Here is a 15,756-nt window from a genome sequence, read left to right on the forward strand (position 1 = left end):
TGCTTTCCTAGTTTTTTTCCTCTGTATAGGTTTTACCTCCCATTTTTTTTGTGATGAAGCTATCATAATAGTCAATACTTTTACTTTTTTATCGGAAGGGGCAATACATACTTGTGTCTTCACATACACATGCACATTTCCCTAAAACAAGTGTGCACATGAGAACTATTATTTTATTATGGTCATATGATGTTTTTCAACTGATTGTCCATTTCTGTCTACAATAAACCTACATAATGGATTCCCTTCTATCACTTTTTAATTGGTAATATATAGAGGAAGTAAATGTTATAAAAACATGATATGCTGTCATAGATTTAGTTACAAGAATATTTGTTATAGATTAATAGTATTTGTATAGATGAATTAAGTTATATGGTATTGCAAATGAGGCAATAAGCAGCTAATGGGCCAAGTCTATTTTAGCTGCAAAGTACAATACTGTTAAAGCATTAAAGCAATCTGTGTAATGTACCTTGTACATCAACTGAGGAATGGCATGCATTTTATGTGGAACAGCCTGAAGTTTTCTGTTAAAGGCCCTGACTTATTTCCCAAAAGGTTGGAGAGAATACACTTTCATCAGCGAAGTCGTGTAATTCAGCAAACCTGGAATGGATTTCCTAAAAGTCATTAGCTATCTGTTAGCAAATGTTTTTAATTCTGGACCGGATGTATTCCAAGTTTGCTGGATGACTCGGGTTCACTGCTGAAAGTGTATCATCTTCAGCCTTGGGGAACTTTATTAAATCAGGGCCAGCTTGCCTTTACTATCACCATGATAAAGACATACTGTAGTCCAGCAGAGGAATCTACCATGCAAACATTTAAATTGTAGAACAGTACAACAAAATCATCCAAATATTGGGTCACATAATCCTGCTTCCTAAGGTCAGCCGAGGAATAGGATCATGTCTGTAACGTGATGTAGGGGGAGATTTTTACTATAAAACAAGTATTAGCAATTACACAGGGATGTATAATGCAGTGAGTTAATGGATGGAGGGAGACAGGTGCTAATGGCACCACCATCTTCATTGTGCATTGTGTGCCATGATTGCACCAGAAATGGTATAACTTCTGCCATTGCTCTGCCATCTCTGCAGCTTATGGAAACCCAGGACAGAATCAAGATTTTATCATGTATTTCCAAATCTGCCTACACAGCAATAACGTAAAAAGTAAGACACATTGATCAGAAGTAGTGATTGCTACAGAAAAAAAAGTTGCCATTACTTTTTAAGAACATATCCTAACCCAAAAACAAAAATGAAATATATTTCATGTTGCAGCTTACTGCCTCTTAGATACAGTGGGCTGCTTTTTTTTTACCTGTTTTCTGGGATACACTTAGCCCCTTCATGTCTATGTATTTTCTTTTTTTCTTCACTTTGTATACATGAAGGCTGCCATGGTTGTCACACATGTCTGCCTTTGATCATCTCCATTAGATGGTGACTTGATGGGACAAGCACTTTACAATAACATTGTTTTCTCTGTCTTTTCAACTCACAGGAGGTTACAAGAATACTGCTTTTCTTCCGAGATCAATAGATATGTTCTGTATTTGCTGAAAGTATTGTTTTCTAAAAAAAAAAAATAATAAAAATATTATTAAATCCTCCAGTATTCTGCAGCATATATCATTTTTAATAAAGGGTTTAGATCATTTTTGACATAGTCTTGCACTATATTGAAATGTCTTCTTATCCAATAAACACATTCCTCTTTACACTTTTTTTCTCTCAAACAATACAGAAGAATACAAGACAGAATGATCAGCAACAAGTCAATGCTTCTCTCTGAGCACCCTGAGCTTTAATGGGTCCTTTTAAAGGAAGCTACAATGCTGTCCCATTGCTTTGAAAGAGACCAAGGACATCAAATCAATCAAGAAATGAATGACAGGAGAGCCCACTATAATAGGAAGAAGAAAACAAAGCTGCAAAGGGTGGATTGCCTCAATCAGAAATAACCTCACAATACGTTTTGGTTTTAAAAAGTTTTCCCAAGTGAATCTACTCATAGTTTTACCAGTACTACAGACCTCAAATCTACAACATTGCAATAAACCCATGCTAGAAGCAAACTCAAACCTCAGTTTTAATCAATTTTATTTTATAATCCTCTTTAAATTACCAATCTTTTGTAATAGAGAAAAAGCAGGCAAAGATATTGGTAGTCCAGCATGTGTAATAACCATGACCCCCATCCACAGACATAATGCATGTAACTAAATAGTGACAGCAAGCATGTTATATGCAGGATTACTAGTAAAATAAAAAGAAGTAAAATGGAAACAAATCTATAAAATATTATAATATATATAATAGATTAATCTATAATATAATATATATAATAAATCTATATTATAATATATTTTTGATTTTGGGTTTCGATAATATTTAATGTCCATAACCTATGATAAACTGTTTTTAGAATTAAATGTTTACTGTAATATATGGAATAGTTGGAATGTAGTTTGAAATCTTTACTGTTTCAAAAGGATTTCATCCTATGCATATAAATCAGCTAAATAAACTATTTACTCTCTCCGTCAAACAAAATACATTTATGGATCTTTTACATGTATGCCTTGATGAAACAGACCAAAATTCTTGAACAAGTTGTCATTCTCTAAAGGTAGAGTATGCATGCAGGGGGAAATTTGAGGAAAGTGTACAAGGCGTGACGGTCTGTAATTGTAGACCCTGGTAGGGCTAAGAAAGGGTAACTACAAAATACTTGTTAGTGCTGAGCGTGATAGTTAAGTCTGTAGTAACTTTTAACAGATTACTATGATACAGATGTGTAAGTGTAATATCAGATATCTAAATAGCTTAGAAGAGTAAATCAACAAGGAAACAAGTAATAAAACACAAATGGTTTTAATAAATGTATACACATAATAAAAAAGTAGAACCTATTTCAGGATTTTCAGCATGGAGAAGTGTAGGAAGTAATTATTCAATATGTTTTAAAGCCAAACAGGTGCATTGAAGTAATACCTAAAACCTTTCCATAAGTATTGCACACAGACAGCAGCCCGATGCTAAGATTAAATGAGCCAAAGGCAATGTTCAGACTGGAGGTGAAGTTATGGTGCGGTTACCACTTCCTTATACCATGAAGCACTGCCCTGGGGTGACTCTACATGTAGCGTCTATTGGAGGAAGCCTAATAGAGAATAAAGGGGGTGGCAGTGGGGAGTTCAGTACTGCTTACTTCCCCTGCTGAAAAACCATTGACAGTCATGCAGGTACCATTGCTGGTGCAGCAGATCTGAACCTATGCTAAATAAGTGTTTAATACCCCCTTATATTATTAAGTAAAATTTTTTCATTGTTGTTTGTTTCTCGTTGTTTAACCTTCTGAGTAGTGTTGAGCGAACCTGAACTGTAAAGTTCGGGTCCGTATTGAACTTTACAATTTTGGGTACCCGGACCCGAACTTCGAGCCGAAGTTTGGCCGAACCAGGCGAACCCGAACTTCCAGGTGTTTGCTCATCCCTACCCACTAACCATTAATATTAGTGTTCAGCGAACCCGAACTGTAAAGTTCGGGTCCGTACCGAACTTTACGATTTTGGGTACCCAGCGAACCTGAACTTCCAGGTGTTCGCTCATCCCTACTCCTGAGTGGTAAGCCCATGTGTGACTCGGGGTAAAATAAACAAGCTGAAACCGGTAACTCAGACCCACACTCGGGGTAGCTAAAAAAATAAAGCCTTACCTGGTCCCACTGGAGTCCTCCAGTGTCCTCGGTCTGTCTCCTGGCGAATGCGCTGACGTTCCCCGGGAGTTCCAGATGAGGTCGTGCATGCAGCCATCGCTAAGGGCCCGGCAGGAATTTTAAATTATTTTGTATTGCATTCAATACAAAATAACTGCATTGAATGCAATACACTGCATTTATATGTCTAAAAGCAGTACAATGTCTTTCATGAACATTTATTTTACAGTATAAGATAATAGTATGAGTATAATAAAAGTTGAAACACAAAATTATGGCAAAGTTTATTATTAGATTTATTACTTATTTTTTCACAATGAATTAATGTATTATTTTGACATGATATTGTATTTCAAACCTATTATACTAATATATTATACTGTAAAATAAATGTTCATGAAAGACAATGTACTGCTTTTAGACAAAAATCCAGACAAAAATGAACCGTCAGGATGGTTAAGAAATACTTCCTTCACTTTCTGTCTTAATAACAGGGGGTCAAGAAAAAATATTTACACACTTAAGGTTCTTGGTTATTCTGCCTGGTTATGTCTGGATTTAATACTTTCAAAGTCACCGATTCCAAAAATGCAGAAAGTGAGTACAGCCAGAAAGTGTATTTGGTGTAAAGCCACAACCCTATCTTAGAAGCTCTGAGGCTGATTAGAATGACAGTCATCCTTTATTATTATTATTATTATTATTATTATTATTATTAATATTATTGTTAATAATAATAATAAACAGGATTTATATTGCGCCAACATATCACGCAGCGCTGTACAATAAATAGGGATTGCAGTGATACAGGAGGAGAGGACCCTGCCCCGAAGAGCTTACAATCTAGTAGATCCTTTTCACAAGAAGGTCAATAGCAGCCTAAATATTTCTCATATTAGTTTTTTTCCACCATAAAATCTTTGTTCACACTGCAGTATGTTTATGATTTTTTTTTCATCTGGACCTTGATCTCCTGAGCCGCCTGTAACCTCCACAAATATATTCCACACATGAAAGCTTCATGTGGTCTACCAGTGGTTACAGAAGCTGCAATGAAAGCCCAAGGGCACAGGCTCATCAGTTGTGACCAAACTATTTAAACTTGGAAGATCAATTTTGTTTGCTCAAAGATTAAAGCTTCTTTGAAAAGGCATTTTTGTTATTAACATATTTTGCAATGAAATGATGTGTGAAAGAAACCCACTCAAGCAGACACCTCTATTCCTGTGTTTGTGTGCTGAAATGTGTGACAACTAAGCTGTACATGACATATTTTGGACATCTTCACTTTGGGCCATGTACTGTATATTATATGTATTTAATGTTTACTCCGCATTGCTCCATTCTGTAAGCTTCACTATAACATACACTCTGTATTTCTGGAGTTATTTACTGCAGACCGTTTCACTCTTTATGCTATACGTTATATGATTAATACCACTCTAAACTATATTCTTTATTACTGTATTTATGTAACATTGTAAATACTGTATGAGTTATTTGAATCACTAGGAATTTTTATGACTTTTATGGAATTCCACCACATTCAATCATTGCAAACTCTTTTTCCGGTACAGATATCAAACTGTTAGTAGTACTGGGTCAATAGCAGTTATCACCTTGTATACATACTGGTATTATTAATATTATATAGCACCATCATTTTATGCAGCACTGTACAAAGTCCATAGTCGTGTCACTAACTGTCCCTCAAAAGGAGCTCACAATCTAATTTCCCTACCATAGTCATATGTCTTTAATACAGTCTAAGGTCAAAACTGCATGTTTTTGGGATGTGGGAGGAAACTGGAGTACTCGGAGGAAACCCACGCAGACACGGGGAGAACCTGCAAACTCCATGCAGATAGTGTCCTGGCTGGGAATTGAACCTGGGACCTAGTGCTGCAAAGGCCAGAGTGCTAACCCCTGAGCCACCCCGCTGCCCATAAAATAATATAATGATCTTACTTGACATTGTTACTTTTTTTAGTGTTTTTGATACAGACAAAACAGCAGATTTCTACACTATGATCATCAAGGTTTATGCAAGATACTTACTGTATGCTAATAAAAGGTTGAGTATACCAAAGGGTAGGTAATGTTGAGATTGGGGGGTAGTAGGAGAGGTATAATTAAAGTTAGTGAGAGTAATAGTTCCCTATGCCAAAAACTACCAATGCTAAGCTGCTGTTTCCAAAAGCCAATGTATTATACCTATTGCCCATAGCAGTATTGTGTCTGTAAAACAATATCCAAATGGTTTCAAACTAAACAACAGAATATTAGTCCACTGAAATGATAAATAATATTGGCTAAAATCTATAAACTCTAAAATAGAATTGTGGTGTCATAGAACATAGAAAAAAGTTCCTCCTACCATTTACACAAATTATACTGAAAAGCAACTATACTGGTCATTCTCTTTATGTCTCTTTATACAATAAACCTATTGAAATGCTCTTTACTTGGATTCTACATATAGTTATTTACCATAGCAGTCCATGGAAGGAATTTTATATATTACATTATACGTTGATATATCTAAAAATACCAAACAGGTTTCCATATACAACTTACTAACTCTGACATTTCTTTCTCTGTGCTATAAAAGACCAGAATACATAGAAATGTGTTGATATTCAAAGTCATGCAGATAGTTGGATGCAGGTGACATCTAACACAGGGAAAGTGATATTTGCACAATGTGATTGTATGATTCACTGGGCCTGATTTATTAAAGCTCCAAGGCTGGAGAGAATACACTTTAATCAGTGAAGCTGGGTGATTCAGCAAACCTGGAATGGATCTTTTCCAGGATTGAAAGCATTTGCTAACAATTAGCAAATACATTTTAAGAAATTGATTCCAGGTTTGCTGGAACACCCAGCTTTACTGATAAAAGTGTATCCTCTCCAGCTTTGGAGAGTTTTAATAAATCAGGCCATTGTTTTCACTTCTATACATTAATGACAATATTTTCATGGCAGTGCACTCATGCAGACCCTAGAGATCACAAATTGCTAAAAGCTTTAAGCCATTGTTTGATAATTGAATAAAATAAAGACCAGGACTGGGAACAAGAAAGGCGTTAGAAATTGATCCCTTAAAGCGTACCTAAACTCGGAATTTTCACTTTACATAAAAGGGTAGAGAACCCTTTTATGTAAGGTATACATTTTGTTTTTTTTTTAGGTGCAACACCCTTTTTAAAAAAAAAAATAAAAAAGGGTGCAGCACCGCCCCCTTTCGTCACGGTGTTACAACAGTTATACAACTATGCTGGAAATCTGTATCATACTGATAATTGTAGGCAATCAAAGCTAGTTTCAGTTTATTCTTATTATTAATTACTACATTTAAATGTCTCTCTGTTGGTATTCCAGAGTAAACCCATGAACAATGAAAAAGGTAATGTAGCCATAGTTATAGTATATTTATATAAGTAAGCACACTGAACAAAAATACATCGGATGTAGTAGACACCAGACAATAAGAATAGATTAATTCATGGCAAAGAATCCCATTGAGATAACATTGTATATACATACAGTATATTGGTGTGTGGCCCAGAATGTTCTAACACTACCAGGTGTTATTTTATTGAATGGCTGTTATGCTGTCCATGGAATTTTAAGAACTACAACCAATAGCCTAAACATATTTTATCAATGTTTTATTACATGGCTATTACCCAGAATAAAACTTTTGTTTTGGGAGCTAATTACACCATCAGAGAATTAAATACCTTACAGATGACTATTACTATATGGATGAACAAATATCCCTGTTCTTTTCCTCATAAAGAATTATTATTATTTATTAACAATTCAGATTTTACCCAGTCCTGGTCTGACATTAGCAAATTAAATTCTTTATTGGCTCTGTACTTAAAGTACAAACAAAGGCTTCTGTATATTAGGAGTTCTAAATCCAATTACTTTGTATATACCAACCCTTATAAAGTTAACAAAAAAGTCTTTCTTGACGAAGCCAATCCTCCTTTATTTGTAACTCACACACTCCCCCTCCCAGGCACTGCAGATCACAGTGTGGGGGTTTCAGTAATACAAGCGATGCCAGAAAGCAGCGATCAGTACTAGGTGTGGTCAGGTGCTCATGGACAAGTAGAAAGCATATGAACGAGCAATGACTATAAACTTATTTCTATTCCACTATAATGTAAGCAGGAAATGCTACTCTGAATTTAAGAGCAGAACAGGATTATTGTCAAGCCATCACAGGAAGCTACGTTAGGTGGACACCACAGGGTCACTGACAATGTCAATAGGTATCTGCAGGACTATGTTATAAGATCCCATTTCTCATTATTCCAATTACTGTCAACATCCCTAATTACAAAGTGGGATTTTAACAACAGTTATTTTTTCATAAAAATGTTTATATTTTATTACAATCTACTTCTTGAAAACATATCAATAAAAGTTTTCTTTTCCTTATAAACAGTGATACCAAGATGACATATTGCTTGTGCTGAAATTGTCCTTATCCAACGTGTTTCGTAGACAATGTCCACTTCCTCAGGGATATGGCTCAATATAGTACATCAGCAGCATAACATAAAAAAAGAAGACAATTACTATTTATGTTATAAAACTTATCACTTTCAATCTGAAAGCAAGAAAAGTGCATACATACATATATATAGACCCTCAACGGATCACTTACCAACAATTTAAAACTTTTTATAATAATATATTTAATTTTTTTTTAAAAAATAACTGTCGTCAATGTCCCACTTTGCTACCTATTCTATGCCTCCTAACAATCTGCGGGACTTTGCAGGAGGGGCTGTAAGTGCAGATGAATTTATAATCAACAGCACATATTGTTTTAATTGGATGCCAAAGTTCAATTTAAAGTATATAAAAAGCCAAACACTTTTTTGAAAGAGTACAACCCCTAGGTATTCATTCAAACCTAGTGTATAAAAGGAATACCCTACAATGTATTTAGTACAGCTACTATTGTACTAATGAAATTAATGAACTAGATCCCCTATATTGGCCAAGTAGATTATTTTTTATCTTTTAAAGAAACGGTAGACCTTGTTGGTTGATGGAGGTCATGGAAATTTTAAATCTGGTCCTGTCCATAAAACAGCTTAATGTTACAAAAAAAAAAGACAAAACAGCTCTGTGTATAGAAATAGAATATTGCGTATGTTATATATTCTTGGTACTAAACTCAGCTTTTGTGCGTCTGATAAAAAGGAAGCTAACAGAGAAGGCGCATTACCACTTTAATCAGATGGACTAAAGTTTTCCTGCCAGGGTTAGCAGTTATTTATAGGACTTGGAACCTCCCTACAATCACATGTTTGCAATGGGGGTATTCCTCTCCTACACTAGGCTTAAGTAAATGCCAAACACCTACAGACACCTACAGGAAAAATCCACCATGTAAACATTACATTGATGAATTGCCTTCAACTCAATCTGTAATAAACAATTTCTGTTTAATAATAAATCCATATAAAATTATTTGTAATGTTGTTGCCTGGCTTACTCGCCTTTGCATACAAGTTTCCTGTCTTAGGTCCATCAATAATGCACAATATGTTCTCCAATAATTTCTCCACCAAGCTGCGGTGGCTACATTGCCTTTATGGTCTCCATGGACCCCCATTGTAATCACCCCAAATTGTGCATTCCCAACGGGGACTACATATGCATAAGAAGGCATAGACAGAATGCACATTAGCTCTGCCAATAAGCTGTATATTGACAACTGATCTTATTATGGAGTATTGAGAATTTTCTGTGTATGCTTTCCTGCTGGAAGTTCAGGGAAGCACTGAGAAAAAAAGTAATTTCCAAGTAAATTAAAAATTTGTGAATGCTATTACTGAAAACCAATGGCACAGGGCTGTAGAAAAATGTACGTAAGAGAAATGCTATTACTAATGAATATTTCATAGTATTTCAAGCAGAAGTCTAGGCTGGAGAAAGTTACCTTTGCAGTGGATCCTCCTTTGTATTGCAGGGATTAACTGCTTGTTTGTCTAGGGGGTTGAAATAAGGTGAAATACTTGCCCAGGTGCAGCTAGTGTTGAAGGGAATTGCTGTAACCTAAAGGGGTGGTAGGTTTCTATAGAATAGAATGGGTCAGATATCCGGGAAAGGTGGGAGACTAAAGTTAAAGAATCCTTCCTTGTAATAGAAACTTGTTCTGATCTTTTTGTGTGTTACTTCCCCCACCTACTCAGGATCAGGAGCATCAAACTCAAATACACAGTGGGCCAAAATTAAAAACTTACACAAGAGGCCGCTGGTCTATAGACAGATAGAGTGATGCCGCTACTACAATTCCCTGCATCTATAAAACAGTCCAATGCAGGGCCACGCATAAGCTGAGAGGCCGCTGGTCTAAAGACACGAGTGATGCCGCTACTACAGTTCCAGGCATTACTTGCGTCTAATAAACAGTCCAATGTGGGGCCACCCATAGGCGGAGAGCCCGCTGGTCTATGGACGCGAGTGATGCCGCTACTACAATTCCAGGCATTACTTGCGTCTAATAAACAGTCCATGGCAGGGCCACGCATAGGCAGGTAGGCCACTGGTCAATAGACATGAGTGATGCCGCTACTACAATTCCAGGCATTACTTGGATCTATAAAACAGTCCAATGTGGGGCCACGCATAAGCTGAGAGGCCACTGGTCTATAGACGTGAGTGATGCCGCTACTACAATTCCAGGCATTACTTGCGTCTATTAAACAGTTCAATGCGGGGCCACGAATAGGCAGAGAGGCCACTGGTCTATAGACGCGAGTGATGCCGCTACTACAATTCCAGGCATTACTTGCGTCTATTAAACAGTTCAATGCGGGGCCACGAATAGGCAGAGAGGCCACTAGTCTATAGACGCAAGTGATGCCGCTACTACAATTCCCTACATTACTTGCGTCCATTAAACAGTCCAATGCGGGGCCACGAATAGGCAGAGAGGCTGCAAGTCTATAGACGCAAGTGATGCCATTACTACAATTCCCTGCATCTATAAAAAAGTCCAATGTAGGGCCATGCATAGGCAGAGAGGCCGCTGGTCTATAGACACGAGTGATGCCGCTACTACAATTCCCTACATTACTTGCGTCCATTAAACAGTCCAATGCGGGGCCACTAATAGGCAGAGAGGCTGCAAGTCTATAGACGCAAGTGATGCCATTACTACAATTCCCTGCATCTATAAAAAAGTCCAATGTAGGGCCACGCATAGGCAGAGAGGCCACTGGTCTATAGACACGAGTGATGCTGCTACTACAATTCCAGGCATTACTTGCGTCCATTAAACAGTCCAATGCGGGGCCACGAATAGGCTGAGAGGCCTCTGGTCTATAGATGAGAGTGATGCCGGGAATTGTGGTAGCTTTTTTAATGCAGCGGCGGGCCAACTGCAATTCATATTTAGGATTCCTTTGGGGGCCAAGAAAAAGGACAGATTTGGCCCTTGGGCCAGAGTTTGACACCTCTATTCTAGATTGTAAGCTCTTCGGGGCAGGGTCTTCTCTTCCTGTGTCACTGTCTGTATCTGTCTGTTATTTGCAACACCTATTTAATGTACAGTGCTGCGTAATATGTCGGTGTTATATAAATCCTGTTTAATAATTATACTAAGGACACATTTATTGCATAATGTCAGGGCAATGCCTATAATGGCTTTTGATCTGATATGCTGCAATCCAAATTAAAACAGACATAATTTATGTAAATTCGTTTTGCTTTTTAGTACACATTTGTTGTGTTGTTTTTTTTGAAAGACATTTTTATGACGATTTTTACATTTTTGACTGCTCGCTTTTGATTTTGTGAATAAAACAGAATAATAATAACTGGCAGATATAGAAATGCAGTATTGTATTCTATGAAAAATTATGAATGTGGCATTGTAGTAAAAAAAAAAAACTGAAGTCACAAGACAAGCTATGCTATCTGTCAGGCTGGGTCAGTTTAAAGTTCATGCACTCTATTTACCTTACACCTAGAACCAACGGAAGACCAGCGGTCCAATCTCATTTTATTCTGGGCCCAGAGTGTGCAGGCTAAAAGTAACATTCAATGTCATCAATAAAAAATGCAGGGGGAGTAATAATGACTTACACTTGGATTGCATATGCAAGTTTTCTTTTTCAGAGCAATATGAAGGATAAGAGGTTGTAAGCTGCCCGTGGCACATTGCCATGGCCTATGCTGGCTGTGAATAAATTTGCCCTTGCTGGCTGAGCTCTATAAATCGCAGGACTGACCGGACATAATTACAGATTATTTGGCAGGTAAAACAGTTTCTGTTTATGTAGTTCAAACATATTTTTCTGAAGTTCAGTTTTAAATCCCAACTATGAACTAGGCGCCACCACTGCAAATGTTCCCGCTGCTCAGCCCCCATCCTAACTTTTAGGATTTTTCTATACATACATGCAAGCTCCTCTTCAGATCTCAGTATCAGTGGACTTCAGTAATACATAAAATGTGATTAGGTCAGCATTAGAGACAGTCAGTGTCTCCAAAACATTTTATTTAGGACTCAACAACATTGGCTTGAAATTGAGCCAATTACATTCTGGCTGCAGAGTTTGATTGGTCCATTTTCAAGTCAGTTAAATTTTTAGTCTGTTTGCATACAAAATTCAAATGTTCTGCATCTGATTGACCATCTCAGCACCGTGATTACACCTTCACAAAGGGCGTGTCAATAATGTTCCGCACATACAAAATTTCCTCAGTCAGCACTATTTACCATGAACACTGAAGTCCCTTGGTGAAAAACATTTGCTTTGAAGGAAGCGGGATAGCGCTGGGTAGGAGATGAGTATTGCTGCAGTAAGGGCTTATTTTTTTTTAACCTAAATATCTTCTGGGTAGTGTTGGTCGAATATCTCACTTCCACAGCTATTCCATGCAATAGGGGGATATTGTTCAGGTAATTGAACGTCGAATTGAAACACCATTAAATTCAATAGGGGAAAAATTTGGGTTATTTTTTGGGACTGTGTAGAACTGCAAGAGCATTCGGGGGAGCAGAGCTGACAGCTCCGCTCCCCTGATTGCTCTTGCAGCCCCAGCGTATTTATAGTATGTGTTCTTGGATAGAGATTCTCTATTAAAGAACACAGGAGTCCACCGATTCCCGGGCACTAGAGGCAAAATGGGGACAAGTCTCCCCATTCATTCTGCTCTAGTACTCTGTGATTGGCTGGGGAAAGGAAAATCCTGATGACCCTTGAGCTGTCAATCACAGAGCACTGGAGGTGATGAATGGGGATTTAACTTCTAGTGCCGGGGGGTCCCACACTGTCATTGTGGGATAACCTGTAAAAAAATAAAAGTTAGTTACACAAATCACACACATTCAATAAATTACTTTACATCATTTTTTTTAACACATTTTTTTACACACGAATTTGCACTGTCGAATCCCGTGTTTTTTTCGGGTCGGGTCTATCTGAATTCAAACAGCCATATTCGGATCAAATATAAAGAATACCCGAATTCGAACACCAACACTACTCCTGGGCCCCCAAGAAAATCTGGATGCTGGGATCTGAGATACACTAAGCTTCATAAAAAATAAATGATTAGACTTGCACTGAAAGGAGTAAAGCACAGTAATAGTAATAAATAAAGCAGTAATAAATACTTAGCGGTAGGGGGCAAGAAGGAGTACATGAATGTCTAATAAACAAATATTAGTGCCAGGTATATTTACAAACTAACAGACATATAGTGTTAACACATTATTCATTATTGTCAGTCTTATCATCTTAAATACGAATCTACCAACTGTAAGAAAAACATCATTTCCCTTTAAATGTAAGCTGTAGAGTTGTATCTGATTGCTGTTATAAAACAAGTTCTATTTGCTTTTAGTCTGATTCTGAGCTCACTAGATACGTTATCTACTTAGATGAAAGGAGTCTGCTATTTTCACACAAATTAATTGAGCTGAAAAATTGGCAACAATAACTGAGAATGTGAATCTGGGAAGGGCAGGGGGAATCTTGGCTGCAGTTTTTGAATAAGGATCCCCAAATCAGGATCAGCTGGCTGTAGAGGTAACCCTATTGTGGAGGGTCCCCTGGCATTTGCAGTGAAAGTGCTGGTGGGTTTTACAAGTCCTGGGAATGCAGACCCCCCACTGCGCTGTCCCCACGCCTAGAGGGATGAGGGGAATTCCTTGCTATTGCTGCATTTTTCAGATACCTGGAGAGGTACCAGACGGTGATTAATAGGAGAGAAAAGTCAGACATTAACACAGCACAGCCAGCACTTGAGGGCAGATCCAGTACACAGAAGGTCATATTTGTAACATGGAGAGGGAGGTGAGAGTAAAAGTGCTGGGAGGGTAGGGAAAAAGAAAACAGGGAAATAGGGAGTGTTCAGAGAAAGAATGAGAGAGCTAAGGCTGAAATCTATGAATATAAAAAGACGGCCAGGACAGGCGTTGTGCTAAAAAATAACTTTTCATTTCAAAAATAAAGGAGGAAAACAGAAAAAAAAAGTAAATATGGGTTTTTGGTACAGTGATCAATAATCATACAAGACATGAAATATTTTATTTTTATTTGAGGATAACAATGTAAAAAAAAAAGAAAACCGAAACAATATTATTATTAATAAACAGGATTTATATAGCGCCAACATATTACGCAGCGCTGTACATGAAATAGGGGTTGCAAATGACAGACAAATACAGACAGGAGGAGGGGACCCTGCCCCGAAGAGCTTACAATCTAGTAGTAATGCAAGATTTTAACTGCTGTCTGTGTCCCCGGATTGGGTTGGATACATGCTACATAATGTTGGATACATCAGCAATCCTTATTCCATTACCGTTCTGATTTTTGTCCAACTGTCCTGGGATGTAAAAAAGGTCCCATGGACCTAACTCTTGTTCAGGTATTAGACCTGTAGCCAGTGCAACACCTGCACAGGTGAGTGAGGAAATATATCACACCTTATCCTTATCGGGGTATTTTACCTTTATCCGACAGTGGGCATTTCTTGTCGTTCCACTTGCAGCGGGTTGGGGTGACACTTTCCTTCCCACTAACAAGTGGGTGTGTTTTTTGATGCTGCGGATTTTTTAGCTTACAATAAGGCATTTTTACCACAGATGGCCAGTTTCTGCAGCTGGAAATATTCTTTCCTCATTGTTTCCAGTAAGGAACACTGTATAGGACTTTTTAGTTCCTTAGAGAGGAAAGGGGGGAGGATGAGCGGGAGGCTCCCTGCTGCATTATCCTCAATAGGAGGTTACAGTGGTAGTCCCCTTGTGGTTGTCCAGGTTTGCTGCATTATCCAGGTTCACTCAACATAGTTTATGTTCTCCAGTGTTGGAGAGTTTTAATAAATCAGGCCAGAAGCAAGAGAATAAATCTCCCCTAAGGAGACATAGCAACAAAATACTTAAACTTAAAAAAAACCTTCTTCACACACCTAAAATGTGTTTATGTATTACTACATGTGTTCTGATTAGAGAGACATCATCTTACTTCTTATTTCATCTGATACTCATCACTTGGACAGGCATAATCAGACAAAAAGCAATAAAATGCAGACAGAACTTACCAACCTTTCTCCAACTACTAGACAATGTGTTTCTATTGCTGTCTGTGTCCCTGTTGGATCGAATTCCCCTTATTTCCTATTCTGTCTGCCAAATAGACGGGAAGTGGGACCTTTTGGTGAATACAGACTACTGTCTATCTGAGCTGAATTTACTAACAAGCGTGGTCGATGGAACCAACAATTCAGTGTCTGAACATATGGGGGTTAAACCTGAAAGACCTAAATATAAAAATATTTTAGGGTATTATACTATGCATAGCCATATCTTTGTGTGATTCCAATAATAAATACCAACATATATGACTTGTTTTCCTATTGCAGCAAAGAGAACAGAATTTTTTGACATTTAGTTTAGTACATGCATATTTCATGCTTTATAAGCATTGTTTTATGGTTTTACTTTATTTTTTACAATAAGGTGGACATAAATGTG

This window comes from Pyxicephalus adspersus, chromosome 8, assembly GCF_032062135.1.
Source record: "Pyxicephalus adspersus chromosome 8, UCB_Pads_2.0, whole genome shotgun sequence".
NCBI classification, from domain to species: domain Eukaryota; kingdom Metazoa; phylum Chordata; class Amphibia; order Anura; family Pyxicephalidae; genus Pyxicephalus; species Pyxicephalus adspersus.